This window comes from Anabrus simplex, chromosome 1, assembly GCF_040414725.1.
Source record: "Anabrus simplex isolate iqAnaSimp1 chromosome 1, ASM4041472v1, whole genome shotgun sequence".
Lineage (NCBI taxonomy): Eukaryota > Metazoa > Arthropoda > Insecta > Orthoptera > Tettigoniidae > Anabrus > Anabrus simplex.
In genome coordinates, this window is record NC_090265.1 from 290,369,226 (window position 1) to 290,383,464 (window position 14,239).

The window sequence follows — 14,239 nt, forward strand, 5'->3', positions numbered from 1 at the left end:
AATACGGTAATTATTATTCTAAGAGTACAGTGTTTGGAGTGTAAATATGTAAATTTAAAATTGTCTACATATATGAAAATATTCAGTAGAGTTTATGTACACATACATGTGGGGCTTGCCCTTTCTCCATCTACCACCCCTAAATTGTACATGTACAATTTCAGGAAAATAAGTAGTAATACTAACCTACACAAGTACGACCTTCTGATTTTAAGGTAGGAAATATTTGTAAATGAAGCTCTCCTGATTTTAAGTTTGGAAATTTTCGTAAAATAATTTTCAAAGTAGTGAATATCATGTGGGTTTGTTAAATTAAGCTGTAAGAACATAAAATTATAAGGAGAATTTGTAGTTCAGGAATACTGAAATGTATGTTCTTATACTTGTATAACTTTTAATTTGGGTGAGTGTGTGCACATCGCCTGGCAGTGAAGATTGTACAACATGGGAAACAGCTACTATGTGCAACATGGGGAAGTTACTATATTGGTAGACTTTTGAAGTTGGTTGAAAGTGTTTTACAAAACGGCTTGGAAACCCTGGGAACAGTCTGGAAGTATAGGCTAAAGATGAATGTGGGTGAAAACTAGAGATCACTAACTTTCGTATCTGCCGCTCGGTAAGCAGTCCGAAAGCTCCGATTTTGAGTGAAGTTGCGTTGTCTGAGATGCTGGAAGATGTTGCAGTCTTAGTTTTGCTACCGGTGGACTTCTGCAGACACCTCAGCCACGTGAAGCAAGTCTAAACAATAAAACCTCATTAAGACGTATCTGCAGGGAACAACAAAAATGAACATGTTAAGCAAGAAAACGTACTACTGAATATACGAATAAAAACTATCCAGCAGGGATATGGAAACACTAGCTATGATTTTTTATGACATGTAAGCATTTTACGTCGTGTATCCACGGGTAGAGTGAAAACTATATCTACCCTTTCTCAAGATGAGAGGAAATTATTTAAAGGTGTGAAAAACACGCTGCTGGGGCTTATAAAATAACAAGTGCACTGAATGGTGTGAAAAACACCAAACAATAAATATGAAAACATGCATGGTGGCCAATAAAAAAATCCAAGTATTATTGCATAACACACTCTTTCTAAAACAAATGTTAGTAGAAACCTTTTATTTCAGAGCAGTGGGTTATAAAACATTATTTTCTGGTCACACTCTCAGACGATGAATTGGAGGTTATATTCGGCCACGTGGTGGCCATATGCTACTGCAACAGAACACAATGACTTTGGCCATCATTAGGTTTGTTCCAACAAGCAGTTTGCATACGGTTTCGCACCGATTCATGGCCTAATATAAGTGCATGCACGAGCTATGTACTCGTTGGGAACCATCGCTAAACAGCAGTCTGTTGGAATGGTTCGTGAACGGTCAAGAAAAACTACAATACGCATGCATTCACGATTACGTGGGAGATTCGTGGTCAGCACATTTGAGGATAAATAAACAGTTCTTCCTCTCCTGCTTGTTAATGCTCCTTGAACATTCCATTATCATAGCGAGGAACTGCTTCTTATTTATATATAGAGAGAGAGATAGAGAAAGAAAATTTTGGTTACTAAAGTATTTATTTCACTACATGTAACTTATTGTGACTATTACTCACCGATTTAAAAATATGAAGGTGAATTAAAATGAAACTATTAAAATATTCATGAAATAAAATGCTCAATCGTCAGACTATGTACTCCCACTTACCACTTACCTGATTACTTGCACAGACAATTGTTGAAGGGCACCAGCTACAAATCAGAGTAACGATAATAGAATGAGAGTCTTGAATATCTCTAGGGTGTGAAGTAATAAGCTTACTTTGACAGCATAACATAAGGTTCTGGGAAAAGAAGATTGGCATTCGGTTTCCCCATTAAAATGTGAGGTTATCTGATCTACTATTGAAATGAAACAATTCATTTCTTTCATACTAAACAAAGCATATTCTTTAAATGCTGATTTTAACGAGTGAGATTTGCTGCGATAATTCGAAATATAATATAAAACTCTGACATAACTGAAGGCATTAAATTTGAAATCCTCTTGAACAGACATTTAAAAGTTGGTATCAGCTGTAGGCATCTCAGGCCTAATGTGGTGATGTATCCTTTTAGATTCACAAACGAGATATAGGATGACTTGAAATTATATTCACACTTGTCGCGAACTTACAAGCTAGGTATTTCACAACAGTAGTTGCACGATCCAGGGAAACAAATTAAATAAATCAGTACTAATTTTCCCAAAGGAAGATCGTAGCAAGCGTGGAAACAGCTAGGCTAAACAGAGGTCAAGTGGATAGAAAGAGAAATAATGCTTACTGACTAAAATGATAATTCATTTTCGGATTACACCAAACTTTATTGAGAGAAGGTTAAATAATAGTAATTAAACTTCAATTTCAGTCAGGCAAATAAAAGGGATAAAATTAAAAGATGGTAATTAAAGCTTAACCTCAAATTAAGAGAGGAAAATAAAGGGAAATTAAATTAATAAATCATAATTAAAGATAAATTTCAAATTCCATGGAGTAAAATTGAAAGGAATTAAATTAATTATACGACCTTCTGGTTCTTTAAAATTAAAAACATGGAAACCAATTAAAATGAAAATAATCTGAGCTCACAAACCAGTACTTTCAAGAAATCTTCAGAGAGGGTAAACTGGGAATAGGAAACAACCCAAAGAAATGAACCCAAGAAAGGGGTACTTAATTGATCACTTTTTCCAAACCAGGTTTTCACACAACAAAATTTTTCAGAGTGAAAAATGTTCCTTAATAACCACTTCAACTGCAGAACCCGAGCAGTAACATGTGAAATCCACAATAAATAAATTCCACCAAAAACATTAGGAAGGAGTAAACAGATAAAATATTTAAGTGATCCACAGTTAAAACAAGTCGTCAAGGACCAAAATTATCCGCATTAAAATTTTAGTAAATCACGACAGCCAAGCATACGGAGAAATAATAGACGCATAACAGAATCACGTCTCATCCCAAGAGCCGAATTCAACAATCTCTCCGTAAAACGCCCGTCAGCTGTCTGCACGTAACAAAGAGCAGAGACGGCAAATGTCAAAATAACAGGGGCAACGCCCACACTCATGTAAACACTGCTGTCATGGCAACGGGGTCACGTGACGAAGGACCACAAAATGGCTACCCACCCAGAAAGGAAAAAAAAACACGCAGCCGAATGGTGACAAGAAACAATTTCCAACTCATAATGACTTCCCTGATGGGGATTTTCAGATTATAAGGAATTAACACGTTGAACAACATTACAACCAGTTACACAAAGCCCCAAATAATTGATAATTAATTTACAATTAAAAAGATCTAGATCACAGTCTTTCATTGGTAACGGCAGAATACCTTTCTTGTGCACGAATATGTTTTAGACAGTAGAATATTATCCTTTTAAGTACTTCATTAAGGCAAACGAATTTAACTTGGGTTTATCTGGTTCCCTTCTCACATCGTTAGATTTCCTGGTAACAAAAGTGGATGCTTACTTACAGATTGTACTAAGGCCGTAGAGAAAAAAAAATTAATTAAAGGAAATAGAACGGCGACAAGGACATCGCCCCTTGGCAATGTGATCACCCAGGGTCAATTACAACCCGCATCCTTTCTTCTTTCTTCACTTAAAACCGGTCAAAATCCAACAGTAAACACAGAAGCAGCTCCGTCGTGTCTTCACTTTTCAAAACAAAACCAGTCGCCTATTATCGTGCGTGCAAGGAGTAAAAGTGAGTCTAGTTCCGTGGTTGCTCCTAGGTGGCAGCACAGACTCCACAGCATGCCTACCGAAAGCCGGCGCTACAGTGGCGGACAGCGTAACTATTATCTCAAGACATAAGACACTCCAAGATCAATTTCCATGAGTCCAAATAATTATCAAATTTAGCCTTGATGAAAAGGCAACTTGGCAAGTCTCCAGGCACACTACAATACGCGTCCGAATTCCGTGACAGTTCCTCCTCCCCCGAAAGACTAACATGGGGTAGGACGAAACGAAGATGATCGGAGATAAGGAGCACTTCAAATATACATGCAATAAAATTTCTTACTTGACGTTTCTAGGAGAAGCGAGGTTACCGGTTAGAACCAGATCGTTGAGCTTACATGATAAGGTGATAACTCAACAGGCAGTTGAAGCAGATCAACGTGCGTCGAAGTCCATAATTAGATTTGTAGAACAACTTCACATCACTCCATACGATAATGATCTGTTAACACAGAAACAGTCTATTTTGAAGAAGTAATACACCAACCGTTATAGTCACTTCTGATATTTGCACGAGTTTTCATACTAAATTCCCGACGGCGAGAACCAGGTTTCAAAAATCTTTGAACAATACTAAGAAATTAATTTTTCTAAATGAAAATTTGGGGCTTTTACTATAGAGAAAGCCACGATTCACATTTAAAAAAACATTTACATACACCCAGGAAGAAATAGTAAACAAGTAACCCAAGAAATTAGTGCATAAAAATCATTTAACCAAAGGGAAACAAGAAGCATCATGGCCATCGCTACATCATGAGGCATCCAACCACTCTACGCAAGTTACCAACAGAAGAAACAAAGAGATTCAAAATAAACCCCAAAGAAAGGAGTTACATAGGAAACCAAGAAAAAATTACCCCAGAAAATAATACATAGACCAAGGACAGGTCTCAAACAAATTCAATTAAATAGAAAACAAAGAAAGTTAATATACTTTGAGCATAATAGCACAAGCACTACCAATCAGTGAGTTAAATGGTCAATATTTCAAAATCTTCGTTGTACAACCAACACTACAGAATCATTTCAAAACTTGGATCAACATCTCACGGATTCAAGGCATCACAAACAGGAAGGGAAAGGAGAAAAGGATACAAGTCAACCAATAAAAGAAAAACACAGAAAGCACAGAATTCAGATCAAAGCCTATTCCATGACTATCAGATAAACCATTTTCAAGCAAGAGTAGCTCTGAGCCGATCGGTTGGAGATCTTTTTCAAATCAAGATGGTAGGGCTGCGCATAGTCGGTCCTCGACAACAGATCACCCAAGAAATACCAAGCAAGAATAGTTTACAGATCAACAGCAAACACTCCTCTGAGCATAATAAAGAACATGGAATTAACAGGACAGAAACGGAGCAAAAAAAACTCAGGAGGGAATACAATCCGGAATCTAATAACCAACCTATTATATGGCATCACTAAATAATTCATCCTACAATGGTACATCCAATCAAATCAAAAGGCAAAGGAGAGACCTCAGATTAGATAACCAAGAAGGAAGATAAGGAGCGATACCTTACACAACGCACACTACCGGATGTCCCCTACAGAACCACTGGGGAAAAGAAAACGCCATAGAGTGGCACATAACATAAATAGAACCATGTAGTAAAAAAAACAAACTCAAAATTACGTCGGATTAGCAGGTAACGCAGAGAAACGTGAGATGAAGCAACCAAGTACACGATACCAAGAAGAAATAAATAGCAAGACAAGTTAATTCACTATGAGTTGCAGATACACCTCTTAATTCCTCCCAAAATCTACTGAGACACAGAGGTACAATAAAAGAAACACATTCCCATACCAAAGTGCCATATCTACTAAATACTTGACACGATACCCATAGGAACGACCACAGATAAGACACATGGGTTAACTCATTAGAGTTTAAAAGGTAAACATCCTTCACACCATGATCTTCCGCCATAATTCCATCTCAATAAACATTAAATTAGAATTACTCCACCAAAACATCATAAATCAATGCCCTTAGGCATACCGATTAGGTCCAAGAAGATACATGCTTCGGAAAAGATCCCATTAGCAAACCAAAATAACACTAACAACCAGTAGATAGGTAAATTACATAACACCAGCAGTGATCTGCAACTCAAGAATGAAAACAAACTCTAGATACCACTAAGGTTGAAAGTTAAGGAAATTCAACAACCATACTCAAGTAGTGCACAACCCAATTCCATTACACCAGAAGTAGATATTAGAATTCCAATATAGTTTCCATCCAAGTAAGCAATGTAAATACATTTACCAGATTAAAAAAATTAGGGTAAGTTTCACGCTTAGAACAAACCCAGAAGTGGTTCACAAGGCTAACCAAGGAGAGAACACAAGGTCATTGAGCTATAGATAAGTACAAGGATCAGTATGTAGGAAATAAAGCTCGATTAAGACACAGAGTCCATGCACTAGACAAACGAACCATTATCTCCACCACTAACCGACCATACAACATCAAAGCTAATAACCACTCCAAAATAAACAACATACGACGTCACTCGAATCACTACCAATCCCACACACTCACACCCACACAATGAAAAGATGACAGATGGAAATCTTTCACACAGTAAACACACACGATTCATATCACCACAACTACTCTTCAGGATAGCAATGATCAAGTCACATCGCGATAAATTAATCTGGTGTTCAACATTCAATGCGGAAACAATCAGGACATGATTCCTTAGGTTAAGTTACCCACCTAATGGATAGAAACTATCTGAGAAGTACAACTAGCAAGGTAAACACCATAAATTACCAAAATGGTAATTCGGAAGTACACCACACAAGCATCAGTTTTCAAAAAATAAAGATGATAATTTGGGAAATAACACAAGAACACTAAAACAGAGAAGATTACCAAAAATTCACGAGTTACAAGTTCCCAATCAGAAAATCATCAATAAGTTACCAAATGAACCATCCGAAAATACTTAACACAAGGCAAATAATAAATTCACTCACCAATCAGTAGTATGCACAACAACTTCAACAGAGGGTGTTAATTCTCCACCCACGTTACACTTAACAAAAGGTTTCAACAAGAAAAATTACCAGTTAACCAGGTTTAATTTGAGAAAGGTGTACACGCCTAATACGTTTAGCAATTGGATCACTGACTAAGACGGATACTGAAGTTAGAAACTGCAACAAGGTACAGGGCCCTTGATACCTGGGGGCAAGTTTAGCAGAAAACTTATGGACAGCCTTGCTGATGGGGTAACACTTTACATAGACCTGATCACCAACTTTCAAATCTGATGACTTTCTGTCTTTATCATACCTATTTTTAACCTTTTCGTAGGACACAGCCAAATTTTTCTTCGCCTCATCCCAAATTTTTTGGACATCTTTAGGTTTAGAGAATTCAGGCAACAGATCTTCAATAGACAACAGATTAGACATAGGAGAATATGGAGTATAACAGAACATAAGATCCATAGGTGTCTTCCGGTGAGATTCATGAGTAGCACAGTTGAAGGCGTGGGCCAGCCAATGCAAACAAGAATCCCATTTGCATTGGTCGTCGTGATGATATGCAATCAGAGCAGATCTTAAATTTCTATTTAACCTTTCAGCATATGAAGGGTTCGGATAATAGGGGGTGGTAGTAACGTGGGAGATGGACAATTCAAATAGATATTTCCTGAAAGAATTACTAGTGAAGGAACTAGCATTGTCCAAAACCAGAAACTTGGGAGGACCGAAGGATGAGAAGATGGAATTTAGGCAGTTAATAGAAGTACGGGAGTTGGTGGATCGGGTAGGGAAAATCCAGCAAAATCTAGAGAAAGCATCAATACATACAAAGATATGGGTGTTTCCAAGGGAAGAGCGAGGGAAAGGTCCTACGTAGTCTATAAACAACCGTTCCATGGGGCGAGAGGCTTGGGAAGATGACAGCAATCCAATTCTGTTGTTCAAGTTAGGCTTACTAATGCCACAAGATTGGCAAGATTTGATCATCGTTCTAATGTCATGATCCATTTTCTTCCAAATGAAAAACTGCCGGATCTTTTGCCTGGTTTTGTAAGTACCTAGATGACCACCAATGGGTGAAGAGTGATAGTACTTAAAAATGATGGGTACAAGAACCTTTGGAACAACGATTTTTAGGTTACGGTCCTTTCGACCCTTACAACAAAGGACACCTTTAGACAAAGAATAGGGTTTTACTTCCGTACCATCATTAATTGCGTCTATGATCTTCTTCAATTCAGGATCCGACTTCTGATGATCTTCGAACTCATGATACAGTAGAGGAAAATCTGAAAGGATTGCGCCGACACCAACAGCATTGACTTCAAGTTCTCCCACATTAGGATTCAGTTCAGACTCGTCATTCCCTTCGAACATTCTACTTAAGCAATCTGCAATGACATTCTCAGAACCCCTAATATGACGAACGTTGAACTTGTAAGAAGAAATACGGAGCGCCCACCTGGTTATCCTTCCGGTTCTTTTGGTTCTATTTAGCACCCAAGAAAGAGCCTGATTGTCTGTTTCCAACTCGAAGTTCACATGCTCAATGAATGGTCTAAACTTTTCAAGAGCGAACAAGACTGCAAGACATTCTAGTTCATAGACAGAGTACTTACTTTCCAAACTATTAAGAGTTCTAGATACATAGGCAATAGGTCTACGCTCACCATCATACTCCTGCAAGAGTACCCCGGCAATAGCCTTATTGGAAGCATCGGTTTGCACAACAAATCCCTTGTTAAAGTCAGGAATTGCCAACACCGGAGCATTGGTCAAGGCAGCTTTCAGAGAATCGAAGGCTACTTGTTGGGCGGTACCCCAGGTGAACTTCACACCTTTGCGTCTAAGACAATTCAAGGGAGCAGCAATTTCTGCAAAATTTGGAATGAATTTCCGAAAAAAATTGACCATACCAATGAAGCGGGCAACACCTTTAACGTCCCTAGGAGGTTTGAAATCCCTGATACCTTGAGTTCTAGACTGATCTATGGAGACACCAACTGAGGAAACTACATGCCCCAGGAAGGACATGCTAGGCTTTGCGAAGTCAACCTTAGATAGCTTGACAGTAAGTCCAGCCTTCTTCAGGCGTACCAAAACTTCCCTAATATGTTCTAGATGTTCTTCGAAGGTGTTTGAAAAAATTACGACTTCGTCCAAATAATTATACACAAACTTGAACTTTATGTCCGACAGAATGGAATTTAACAGCCTCGACAACACAGCTGCTCCACAGCTCAGACCGAACGGTAGTCTCAGGAACTCATACAGGTTCCAGTCAGTTATAAAGGCAGTTAGGGGAATGGATCTCTTAGAAAGGGGGACCTGGTAGTACGCTTGGTTCAAGTCCAGAACGGTGAAAAACTTCGCCCCAGAAAACCATCCGAAACAAGTGTGGAGATCAGGCAAAGGAATCGACTGGAGTACTATCTTACTATTTAGAACTCGATAGTCTATTACAGCACGGAAACCGCCAGAAGACTTGGGCACTAAGAACACCGGAGAGGCATATGGAGAGGTAGAAGGTCTGATGACACCATCCTTTTCCATCTGTTCCACAATCTTCTTCAATTCTAGCATACGTGGTGGAGACAGACGATACGGAGGAGATCTGACCGGTTGATGATCTAACAACTCAATGTCATATTCTAGGACATCAGTCAACCCTAATTTACTTGTTAAGACTTCCGGAAATTCTTTACAGAGGTTTCGCACTTGTTCAGCTTCAATTTCCCCTAGATGTCCCAGATCAAGGCAATTCAGATCACTATCCTCGACAGGAGATGGGTAACCTACACACGAAGAAATGGGTATCTTCAACGGAGCATCAACCAAAGCAAACTTAACGTCTGGAGAAAATTTAAAAAAGAAATTCCTACTCTGTAAGTCTAACACTAGACCTACGCTAGACAGAAAATTCGAACCAAGAATTACGTTACAAGACAAATTAGGCGTTACTAAACATCTGACCTTCCAGGTAAATCTGCCAATCCTCAACTTAACCTTGACTGAACCTAAAATTTTCAAAAACTGAGAGTTAGCAGTGACGCATTTGACTTTCGTAGATTCCAATTCCGGCAATTTACATGGAGATTTCATTTTATAGTACCATGTCGAATTAATTAGGCACACCACACTTCCGGTATCAAGTAAAGCGTTTACCGGTTCATTATTGATTTCTACGGGAGTACAAGTACCTTGGGAGGGAACATGAACAGAAATCTTGTTACACTGATGCGGGCAAATAAATTTTTCAGACGTCCAAGGATTTTCAACGCTAGGCCTGTTACATTCGTTGTCTTCTAGTCATTGATTATTACTCTGAACTGACAAAGGGCAGTTTTTCTTCACATGTTGTTTGGATCCACAGGAATAGCAACCACCAGAATGACGTTTGACAACTGGACAGGTGTTCCTCAAATGACCCCTAGAACCACAGTTAAAACATTTCCGAACATTTCCATCCTTAGCAACTGAAGAGACAGTAGGTTTCTCAGGTCTAACAGGAGGAGGGAGGTTGACAGGTCTGGTAGAGTCACCATGTTTGACGTCCTCAGCGAATGAGCATGCCTCTTCCAGTTCTTGGAAATTGGTGGGACATCGGGTTAAAGAGAGGTAGGACCGATACGAGGGTGATATGCCTTTTAAAATCCTAGCCACCATCTCACTTTCCTGAACAGAGATCATAAATACCTTGCAGTAAAATCTCAAGTCCAACACATAAGACAACAAGTTTTCATGTAAAAACTGAGTTCTGAAACAGTGTTTGGGAATTAAGCTTTGGAGAGCAAGAGATGGAATGAACTTCCCTAGTACCAGCTCATGGAAAGCATTGATGGATAGGCTCCGAGATATAGCCTCGGAAATCTCTCTTTTCAAAATCCCTTCACAGTGAGGGAATAGAGCACGAAAGATACCCAAGTCGTCCACAGAATAAACATTAGCTGACTCTGTCAGCTCCACAAGAAATCTTAAAAACCTGATGCTTTCCTCAATAGAGTTAACAGAAAAATTATTCACTCCTTTAAAAATCTCCTTCAAACAATTAGGAGATGACGCAGAATTAACTCGAGTTAGCAAGTTTTCCAGAACAGAAGTTGTGATACCACAGTTACATGGGTTATAAGGAGAGGATACAATAGTATTTGGAGAAGGTTCAGACGAAGGCGTGATGGAGTTAACTTTCTCAGAAATTCCCATATTACTAAATTCTTTGTTGATCAACAAAAGGTCAAGTTCGGCTGAAATACCCGAAACAATAGTTATTAACTTGATACATTCTGTCATTATTTCGTCCTCAGGCTTAACAGCAAGAATGTCCTGAGTGCGCCCAAGATAGTGATGAGCTCTGGCCTTTAACCTGTTCACTTGAGCTCTTGAGGGAGGTAATTCAGAAAATTCTTCCCTAATGACGTTAATTTCTTGCAACGAGTCACATATCACACTTAAAAATTCCCCACACTTAGTTCGATCAATAATAGACAGGTCAATGGGAACATGAACATTTGCTGTCAGTAAGGCAGCACACTCTCCTATGGTACTAGGTACCTCTAAATTCCGGATTGATAGTTCATATATCAACTCAGCCTTTCGAAGCTGATAGGGAAAAATCACAGTACGAGACATAGTTTTTGGGTAAGGAACACTGAAACAAAGATTACGCCCAATACACACTTCCTTCGCGAAGCTTATTTCCACTAAAGAACAGGCCGATCAACACCCCCCAAAGAAAGGTTATGAGTGACGCATAAGAGCCTTCAGGTACCGAGAAAACAATAAGAGATCCAGTAACCTTTACTTCCCGGTTAATTTAGGGTATGCCAAACCCATAGAATCATCAAACACAAGACAGGAAGACACAGATGCACGCCAAGACAAATAATAGTGTGAGATGTTTTCACCTTTCTTCATGCAAATAAAATTCTCAGTTACAAGACTGAGAAATTACTAAGAGAAAATCAAATAAAATAACTCACCGGTTGTCAGCCTTATGATTAGATCAAAGCAAATTTCCAGCAGCAAGCTAGCATACCAAGCTCCCAAGCCAAAGAATCAGGAATACATAACCCTCAGATACCTCACACAGCAGCGATGGGCTCCCCCAAGATGACAAAATCCACATGGAACAGAAATATATTTGCATTAACACAAGTCGAATCTTGCCTTCCTCTTTACAATTAAGCACTTTCAAAATGTGCCTTGTTATTATTTTAGTCAGTATTCAATAATTCTCAAGATAGGTAAAAAAAACCACCAACAGTTTACTAAAAGGGAAATAGAATCACAGAGAAAATTAAAATTCAAACAAAACAAAAGAACCACGCGAACTGATACCAAAATACTGTCGCGAACTTACAAGCTAGGTATTTCACAACAGTAGTTGCACGATCCAGGGAAACAAATTAAATAAATCAGTACTAATTTTCCCAAAGGAAGATCGTAGCAAGCGTGGAAACAGCTAGGCTAAACAGAGGTCAAGTGGATAGAAAGAGAAATAATGCTTACTGACTAAAATGATAATTCATTTTCGGATTACACCAAACTTTATTGAGAGAAGGTTAAATAATAGTAATTAAACTTCAATTTCAGTCAGGCAAATAAAAGGGATAAAATTAAAAGATGGTAATTAAAGCTTAACCTCAAATTAAGAGAGGAAAATAAAGGGAAATTAAATTAATAAATCATAATTAAAGATAAATTTCAAATTCCATGGAGTAAAATTGAAAGGAATTAAATTAATTATACGACCTTCTGGTTCTTTAAAATTAAAAACATGGAAACCAATTAAAATGAAAATAATCTGAGCTCACAAACCAGTACTTTCAAGAAATCTTCAGAGAGGGTAAACTGGGAATAGGAAACAACCCAAAGAAATGAACCCAAGAAAGGGGTACTTAATTGATCACTTTTTCCAAACCAGGTTTTCACACAACAAAATTTTTCAGAGTGAAAAATGTTCCTTAATAACCACTTCAACTGCAGAACCCGAGCAGTAACATGTGAAATCCATAATAAATAAATTCCACCAAAAACATTAGGAAGGAGTAAACAGATAAAATATTTAAGTGATCCACAGTTAAAACAAGTCGTCAAGGACCAAAATTATCCGCATTAAAATTTTAGTAATTCACGACAGCCAAGCATACGGAGAAATAATAGACGCATAACAGAATCACGTCTCATCCCAAGAGCCGAATTCAACAATCTCTCCGTAAAACGCCCGTCAGCTGTCTGCACGTAACAAAGAGCAGAGACGGCAAATGTCAAAATAACAGGGGCAACGCCCACACTCATGTAAACACTGCTGTCATGGCAACGGGGTCACGTGACGAAGGACCACAAAATGGCTACCCACCCAGAAAGGAAAAAAAAACACGCAGCCGAATGGTGACAAGAAACAATTTCCAACTCATAATGACTTCCCTGATGGGGATTTTCAGATTATAAGGAATTAACACGTTGAACAACATTACAACCAGTTACACAAAGCCCCAAATAATTGATAATTAATTTACAATTAAAAAGATCTAGATCACAGTCTTTCATTGGTAACGGCAGAATACCTTTCTTGTGCACGAATGTTTTAGACAGTAGAATATTATCCTTTTAAGTACTTCATTAAGGCAAACGAATTTAACTTGGGTTTATCTGGTTCCCTTCTCACATCGTTAGATTTCCTGGTAACAAAAGTGGATGCTTACTTACAGATTGTACTAAGGTCGTAGAGAAAAAAAAATTAATTAAAGGAAATAGAACGGCGACAAGGACATCGCCCCTTGGCAATGTGATCACCCAGGGTCAATTACAACCCGCATCCTTTCTTCTTTCTTCACTTAAAACCGGTCAAAATCCAACAGTAAACACAGAAGCAGCTCCGTCGTGTCTTCACTTTTCAAAACAAAACCAGTCGCCTATTATCGTGCGTGCAAGGAGTAAAAGTGAGTCTAGTTCCGTGGTTGCTCCTAGGTGGCAGCACAGACTCCACAGCATGCCTACCGAAAGCCGGCGCTACAGTGGCGGACAGCGTAACTATTATCTCAAGACATAAGACACTCCAAGATCAATTTCCATGAGTCCAAATAATTATCAAATTTAGCCTTGATGAAAAGGCAACTTGGCAAGTCTCCAGGCACACTACAATACGCGTCCGAATTCCGTGACACACTTCACAATCAACTTTACAAGTAATTCACTGAAGCAAGTTTGGAACATAGTCAGCCTGGTAACCGTCGCCTTGGGAGGAGGAATCAATTACTCCTGTAAATCTTTTGCAGGTGGCACCCAATTTTGTCATTTATATTTTATTCTAGTTACAAATTATCTATTTCATGTTTCAGTTTCACCAAGAAGTTACTACAGTTTCAGGCTCTTCTCAATAAGTTCCATGAACTTACATCCAACCAGGACCAACAAACTA

The 14,239-nt window shown here is 38.5% G+C and overlaps 1 protein-coding gene across 1 annotated transcript in view; it reads left to right on the forward strand.

Annotated features, from left to right (window-relative positions):
- Window positions 1-14,239, forward strand: part of LOC136864220 (ras GTPase-activating-like protein IQGAP1) — a 565,781-nt gene that overhangs the window by 465,107 nt on the left and 86,435 nt on the right. The window lies entirely within an intron of this gene.